This window comes from Galeopterus variegatus, unplaced genomic scaffold (genome assembly GCF_000696425.1).
Source record: "Galeopterus variegatus unplaced genomic scaffold, G_variegatus-3.0.2 Scaffold2461, whole genome shotgun sequence".
Lineage (NCBI taxonomy): Eukaryota > Metazoa > Chordata > Mammalia > Dermoptera > Cynocephalidae > Galeopterus > Galeopterus variegatus.
The window spans coordinates 235,519-244,299 of NW_007728572.1; positions in this window are offsets into that span (position 1 = coordinate 235,519).

Below are 8,781 nucleotides of genomic sequence, written 5' to 3' on the forward strand. Positions count from 1 at the left end.
GTTGTAGGAAAGAGAGAAATTGAGATTCATCAGTAAGTAAATAGCATAGACATAATAGTTGCAGGCAAGATTTACTAATGGATGCTGAAATAAGTAAGTGAAAGTTTGAGGACAAACAGGTTGTGTATATTCTCAAAGCATCTCCCCAAGATATTTGCTAACTACAGGGGAAGTAGAGAGGAGATAGCAACTTTTTGGTATAGAAAGCCAGCAGAAACCATGTTCTCTGAGTTATCAAAGGGAAGGTCACCAGTAACAAGACACACAAACATCATAACCCCAGTGATATTGTTCACCAAGAAGGATACAGTATCATTCCTGCAGCATTCTTGTCAAAAGTGCATAGCTTCAGGATAATCATATGAAAATACTAGAAAAAAGTGTTAAGGTCATAAAAGACAAAGAAGGATGGAAGAATTGCTATAGACTGTAGGAAACTAAGGAGAGATGGTAAGTAAATGTAACGTGGGATCTTGAATAGGATCTTGAACAGAAAAAAACATGAGTGGAAAAACTGGTGGAATTTCTTTAAGGTCTTTAGTTTATTTAATGGTGTTGTACCAACGTTAATTTCCTGTTTCTGATTATTGCACTATGGTTATGCAGAATGTTAATATTGGGGAAAGCTGGGTAAAAAATATATGGAAACTTTGTCCTATTTTTGCAACTTTTCATTAAGCCTACTAAAAGTAGCTCAAAATATTTTTTTTAAACATATTCGACAGCAGACTGGCTTTTTATTCTGAATCATTTTCTTGGAAATGAGCATGCTGGTTTCAATATCTGCTCCTCTGCTCATTTCCTTGTGATTTGGAACACATTGCTTATCTTCTCTGGCTCTTCTCTGATTTTCCATAGTGGAATGATAATATTTTACCTCTGAATGAGTAGCAGTCTGGCTTAGCTAATCCATGGAGGTAGTTCCCTGCACTGAGGAATCTATGCAGTACTGTTCAGTTTGAGGTAATATTGACTTCTATCCAGACTCCTGTACTTGTTATATGTGCAGCCTTGGGGAAGTTTTTTAATTGCTCTAGGACTAATTTTTCCCCATCTTTAGAAGGAAGCTAATAATAGTACTTAGTTCATAGGATTTCCATAAGGAATAAATGAGATAACAAATAGAGAATGCTAAGCCTAGTACCTTGTATGTGGGGAATGTCTTAAATAGCAATTATTAATATTTTCCAAATTTTATGCTCTTAAAGCAAGTTAAGGAAAGGGGTACTGAATCATGTTTATATACAGAGACTCTGAAATGGTAATTTTGTTACATTCTGTTTAAAAGGGGCAGCTTGTCTGTAGTCAGTCATTGTGGACCAAGTGAGGTTTTGGGGTGGAGGGTAGACTTATGAGTTTATGTGCTAATCAGATTGGCTGTATGGGCTGCTCATATTTTCTTCTCCTGGGCTTTTTGGCGTCATCACCCGCATCTCTCCCTGGCACGCCCTAACATTATACATTTTGGGTAGAAAACAACCTCAGACAAGGTACTGTGTCCAAACATGGTTAAGGAGTTAAATTTAGAACTCACGGACAGCCTGACTTCATTTGGCTGCTGAGCTCTGAGTCTCACATCCAAGCCACAGTGGTTCTGTATGCATTCCTAAAATCAAGGGGTGGGGAAGGAAGAGTGTTTGAGAGATTCCTACCTGGCATGTCTGTTCTTCTGGAAGCAGGGGTCCCCAGGAGCCCAGGAGCTGAGTCCATCATTCTTTATGTTGTGCTGGATCTAGGGTCCACAGAAAAACCCTGGGTGGGCAAATGTTTCAGCAGTCAAGTTTCTGAACCAAAGGATATAGGACAGACTGATGGCAAGGCTGGACGGAGTCTGCCCTTCCAACCTCAAAAGGGGTCGGGTCTTGTTTCTTTACATGCCCATGGTCACTGCCCTAGTACAGCGCCTAGCATCTCCTCAGGGATTACCACAGAAGCCTCTTTGCAGGCCTCCCAGTGTAAAGTTTCTCTTCCTTCCCTCTGAATCCTACCAGTGGCAGTGCCAAGTGTGGTTTTGGGAGAGCCCCCAGGACATCTCACCATTTTATTTGGGCCCAACCTTCCAACTCACCCCCAAATCAATATGCAATCTAAATAAAACCAATCTCAACACACAAATCTAAATAAAACCAGCTCATCAGCTGAATGACTATTCTGCAGAAATATGTCCATCACTACTTTTCCTCACTTTACAATAGAAAGCTTGTTACAACGCTCCAATGTTGCTGTGGGTTGAATGCATCCCCCAAAGGTTCATGGGTTGGAGACCTGATCTCTACTGTAACAATATTTAGAGGATAGGAAATCCAATATTGATCCATTCACAGAGTAATGGGTTGACAGTTTAATGGGTGTTAATGGGTGTGGTTCTGATGGCTTTAGAAGGAGAGCAAGTGAGAAGGTTAGTTCTCTTCGCTCAGCCCATTCTCACCATGTGATAACCTGTGTCTCTGTGGAAAGTCACCACCAAAAAAAGGCCTTTACCAGATGCACACCCTGGACCTTGGACTTCTAAGCCTCCAAAACTGTGGGAAATAAACTTTTGTTTATACACTACCCAATTTCAGATATTCTGTTATAAGCAACAGAAATTCACTAAATAATTCCATTATTCCCCCTGCCTGTTTTCCCAGTCTTTTTTCTCACTGAGCTCTCACCCAATTCCATACACCCAATGCCTAGCGCTCCAACTGTATGAAACTCTTTTTGCTTCCCAAGCATAATTTATTCTCTTGTTTCCACAGTTTGTAGTCTTAGACCTCCTCCTAGAATGTCCTTCCGCACTTTATGACTAGATTCATGACTCAGAGTTCAAATTCTCTACACAGAATCTATTTGTAAATGATATCAGGGACAGTTCTTAGCAATTGTATGGTTTATACATTTTATTCACAAGTATCTTCATCAAGAGGATAGTAATAATAGTTAATTAGTACTTCATTAGAAACTGGGCATTATGCTCATCACTTCCCATGCATTAGCTTATGCAATACTCACAAATACCCTGCATGGAATGAAGTCATATTATTCCTATTTCACAGCTAGAGTAACTGAAGTTTAGTGAGGTTGAGTAAATTGCAAGCAGGCAAACATCTAGAAGTCAGGGGCCTAGGATTTAAACTCAGCACCAGATAACTCCATATGCTCTTACTAATGCACCATGATACCTCAGATCAATGTCATATTCTCCCATCACCTGCATTTACAGTTGGGGTAACTTCATGTGCTCTTATCTAATGCACTATAATGCCTCAGATCAATGCCATATTCTTCCTTCATCCCTATTTCCAAAGGAAGGAAAATATTTTTTCTCAAGGATATGCAGTGAGCTTATAGAGAGATAGAGTGAAATCTATGACCCTTACTTCCCAGCCTATGGACTTCCCATTTGACAGTTTCTGGAGGAAAAGGAGACCAATTAATATTGGTTTCATCATTACTATTTACATAGCTGGGTTCCCCATACAGTAGAGAACTCGAAAGGAAGAAAGGCAGTCAGCTGGTATCTGTGTAAAATTCATGCCCTGTGAAGATCCTATCAAGCCATAAGAAGGGTCATCCCAAGAGCTACAATAAAGGAACACTGGTGAAACTATCCCTCTGACCTTCTGGCCCTCATTTGTAAAATGGGAGAGCATTACACATTTGCAGGATTGCATAAGAAGCATTTAGTGTGAACCCAGACAATGAGCACTCAATAAATGATAGCTACCAGCCCATAGGATGTCTTCCTTCCAAGGCATGGCCCTAAGCAGTCATGGAAAGAAGCACCACAGAAGATTTCAAAACAAAAGAAATTTTTAATTTTTTTAAAATTCCTCTGAATTCTTCCTTTTACAAGAACAAAACTGAGCCTGTAAAAGAAAAGGAATAGGTCCACATCCACATGTAAGTGGGTCCAGAACTCAGAGGACTGGAAACTTGGTCTATTGACACTGGGCCAGCCCCAAAGTGTAGCACAGTATTCTGCTTGTAAGGACCCAGAGACCACACAATCCCTACTAAGTGGGCAGGGAGAAAAAACATAACAGTTTTAGTCCTAATCTTTTCTCTGGACCATGGACTTGAATATGAAACTTAAAAAAACTTTCCAGCAGACATCCTTAACTCTAAAGTATATACATATAAAGATTAAAAATGTGCATGCATGTGCGTGTGTGTGCATGTGTGTGCGTGTGTGTGTGTGTGTGTGTGTGTGTGTGAGTGTGTTTGGAGGGGGGTGGGGAACAGCCAGCAAGCTGAGGTCCATCCATGTAAAATCTGCATGAATTCATAGTAAAGCCTGAAAATAGAAGTCTATGCTACATACTCCACTGAGCATGTTACAAACACCTTTACTGTTAATTCAGAAAGTTCCAACCCTTTGTCTTCTTCCTTTCACATGCCAAGGCCCATTTGTGTGACAGCTCTTTGCATGTGCTTTTCAGATCCTTATGACAAGATTTAGGGGTACAAATATTCTTTCTTTCTTCTTCTCTTCTCCCTTTCTCTCTCTTTCTCCACCTTCTCCCTTTTCTCCCCTCCTCCTCTCTCTTCCTATTGCCTCCCCCATCTCCACCTTTTTCTTTTCCTTGGATCTAAAGTACTAAAAGTCTGGCCCTATCTTTCTTTTTGGGCCATTACCCAAGGACCTGCCTTGCAGTCAGCAAGTGAAGTAGTGGTCCCTTGGCACCTTCATTTTTAAAAAAGGTTTTTAAATAGTATCTAGAATTCATTCAACAAAAATTTATTGAGTCTCTACTATATCCCAGGCACAACACATGTTGCTGAGAATGTAAAAATAAATAAGACTGCCTTACCATTAACATTTAAAATCTACATAGGAACATCATCCATACTATACTCACAGCTTTTTAAAAAATTTTTTTAAAATTTTTTTCACCATTTACATTGCTTTTCTTGCCCATTCAAAGACACTGTGAATGAATAAGTAATATATGCCCTCAAGGAGCTTGTGCTTTAGGAAAAAAAGATCAAATCACTTCCACCAGCTGGTTCAATTTGTTAAAATCCACAGTGAGAAAAAGTCACCAGAATACCCATTCCCTATGTGGGGAAATAATCTGTGGCACCCTAAAAATGTCATTTTTTAATTTGCAAAAGTAGTAGGATTGTTGAGAAAACAACACTGGTTAGGCTGTAAAAAGAGTTCTGGACTATTTAATAGTGTCAGAATATTTATTTTATTTCTTTTGGTATAAAATGGAGATATGAAATCAAACATGCTCTGTTTAACCCGTGAGATGGCTGTGGGGATCAATAGAGGGACGAGGTAGAAGGGTCCCACCAAGGGTCCTGAGAAGGTGGAAAGCTTGGAGTGAAGGGGCCTGGAGTGTACACTTACTCTCTCCCCTTGGGTGATATTTTCTTAACTCCCCTGGATCACAGTTCTCCCAGCTATAATGACACCACCAACACTGGCTCCATTGACAGAGCCATCAACTGGTCCTCAATGCTATGCTGGAATATGCACATTCATTGACCTTTTTTAATGCACATGGCAAAGCCCTAAGTGATTTACCAATATTGCTTCCATTTAGTAGATATATAGCATGGATCCTTGATGAAATTGAAGAAACAACTTGCCCCAAACTATTCAACCAGTAAGTGGTAGAGCTGAGATTCACTGTGAAAATATTTAAGCGGACCTATATGAACTCTTAAATATTAGTTACTGTCACTAGGAAAATCTCATGCTGATTAATCCATGTCACACAAGCTGCACTGAGTAAAAAAACCAAGATAAATAAAAGCCAACTTACACGTTCTCTTTGTGAAAAACGTATAAATACATTTTCCCTTTTTATTAAGTTTTTTCACATTTTCAAAATTAAAAATGTATTGCATTCCCATAAGTGTATATAGTCCAAATTGTATAAAGGAAAAAAAATACTCTTTTTCCACCCTTTTACCCTTTCTTTCCTCTCTGCCATGCTGAAGTAACCAGCATTAGCAGCCTAGTGTTTGTCTGTATTTTTAACATTTAGTATTCCTTGCTAACAGAAGTCACCACTTAAGAAGTCCTAAAAGTCACAACCTGTCAAGGAAGATTCAGTTTACAGTCCATGAATGACCTGGGCACCGGCCAGGAAAGTGGGAGGTAAATCATTCATGAAAAACAAGAGATGACCTACAAAACCAGGACCTAATTTGTCTGTGCTAGAGGCTGCTGAGAATCCTTCTTACTCTTTCCAGCAGGAAATGTAATGTGGCTATTTCCAGATAAAGTGGCCTGGCTTGAGGGCAGTCTACAAGGACTGTGTCCAGGGAGGTCTTATGTATGGGGGTATTCAGGAGTATTCACGTTTGTGCCTTTGAACTAAACTACATAAAGCTCCATAGAGCATTATGTGACTATAATGACAGCCATACAACAGAATCTATTGCCTCCCTCCAAACCCCAATTCCTGCCATCATTGTAGCATGATTTATTAAAAGAACTGTTTTCTTCTTCAATTCCTTTTCCTGGCATCTTCTTGTCCTTTCTTAAGGGGTTAATAAGTCTATATATTGCCATTTTTATACCATGCTAATTGATTTCCAGGTAAAGCCCAGGAGGTACTATACTTTCCGGGAATAAACTATAAATGTATTAGCATCACCAAGCCTGAGAAATTGTTTTCAGTTGCAATCTATTTCTCACCATGGCAGTAAAGAGTTCTCAAAGAGTTAATGGGCCCCATTCCTAATAGGGCAATCAGGGGCTTGTTTGATCCCAGTTCTAATCACTTCCTAAGTCTCCATCCCATCACACAGACAGGCATGAATGTGTTGGGGCCTGAAGTTTGCCACAGAGGGCAAGTGAGTCATAGACAAACTTCCTCTCTGAAAAGTTCATTGAGAGAGCCAATTAGCCAGAGAGGAGGTGCTGTTCTGCATGCCCTAATTACCCAGGGATGAGAGGGGTCAGATCAGAAGCCTGACCCCCACAAGTAGCCACACAAAACTCCTCAATAGAGCTTCTGAGGCGGGAAAACTTAAAAGTCGGCCTCATGTCTGCCTAAGCAGCCCTTTTTCAAGAACCCAACAAAGATTAGAGCCTCAGACAATGGACTGGGTCCTCCCATAGACCACCTTGGGGACAAAGGGAGAATGCAATTGCGAAGATCCAAGAAGCCGAAGCTGCTGCTTATTCTGAGGGAGGGTGGGGAAAGTGTGGCAATTTCTAAAACCTGATTTTTCCCTTGGTCCAAAAAAGGAGCTTTTGATCTCCAGAAATGGGGTAGGGTGAGGAATACTGCCAACAAAAATACAAAGATTTCCAAATGGAATACAACATTAATTCATCAGCTTGCTTGCTTATTTATTTATTTATTTATTTATTTATTTATTTAAACATTTATTTATTTATTTATTTATTTATTTATTTATTTATTTAATTTCTGAAAGGCATCTAGTCCCAAGACTTCAAAAGTTAAAAAGAAAAAGGAAAGAAAAAGAATGATCACAACTCTGTAAAAATTGGGGCTCCCTAAAATCCTAAATCTGGTTATACCTCCTTTTGGTGGCCAACTTGGTTTGTACCCTTGACAAACAAAGGTGGTAGGTTAGAAAAGGGCAATCACAAATGTAACCAAGTCAGAAGCCCCCGGATCTCCATGGTAAGAGACAAATTTAGGGATAATCTAACCAAACTGTCTCATACTTAAGAGCTGATAGCCTGAGACCAGATGTGTGGACACTCTTGTCCAATGTTAAAAAACATATTAGTTGCTGATAGACAGTATGTTTTTGTAGAATATACAAATACATGTAAGCTTAAAAGCATATACTCAGATATTAGTATAAGTCTGAAACATAGTTGTTTTTGGTTGACTTCACTGGGTGGAGCTCTGATTGAAGAAGGTTTTAGGACTGAAATTTAGGATTAGAAAAAAAGAGCAACCTGTTTTGGGAAATCTTAGTGGAAGGCTTTGAAGTAGGTAGAGTGAGATTGGTGAGTATCTTTTGGAGCTACCAGGTCAGGAACATGGGGTTAAAGAGGACAGAGACAAAAGTGACTACTTAAAATTCCTGAGGCCACTATGATATGTCTCTAAGCAGAAGATGAAATAGGACTGAGGCTTCAACATGTACCAGAAAGGGACTTACAGATGGAAGACCAGCCTTTGCCTCCACTCTCTGATTGGTGAAAATTCCTCTCTCTGTGCCTCAGTTTCCTCATCTGTAAAATGAACCAAAGATGCTAGATGATCTCTAAGGACCCTTCTAACTTGCCTGGTTTAGCTTTTGAGAATTCACAGTTGTAGTCAACACTGGCAGCTGTATTTGGATAATTCTGGGTAATTACATTTAACCTACCCATTCCCTCCTGTTCTCTCTCAGCAGGGCCTCTCTTTATGCATATGAACCTGGCCAATTACATCCACCCTCCTGACCACCCTTACTTGCCTCTGTAGCCCATTTCTCTCAAGGATGCATTCAGAGATTAGAGAGAGCAAGGAAGCTTTATTAAAAATACACAAGAGGCCAGTGTAAGAAGTGAGGAAGAGAGAGGGAAGACAAAAAGAGAAAGGGAGGGATTTTATTTATGAATGTTGCTCACACTTTCTCTGACCATGGTTCAAAAGCACATGGTAGAGGCCCAGTGACCTCAATGACCACAGATTCAAAGCGATGTCAGCATACAATTCAGAGAACAGATGGCATTTTATTTCTTCCTTTTCCTTTCCCCCTCCTTTGTCTTAGCACTACTGTAATATTTTAATTATTTATTAATTATCTATATATTTATAGAAGTTAGTATGCTTCAAAAATAACAAAGTTCATAACTTAAGCAGTTAT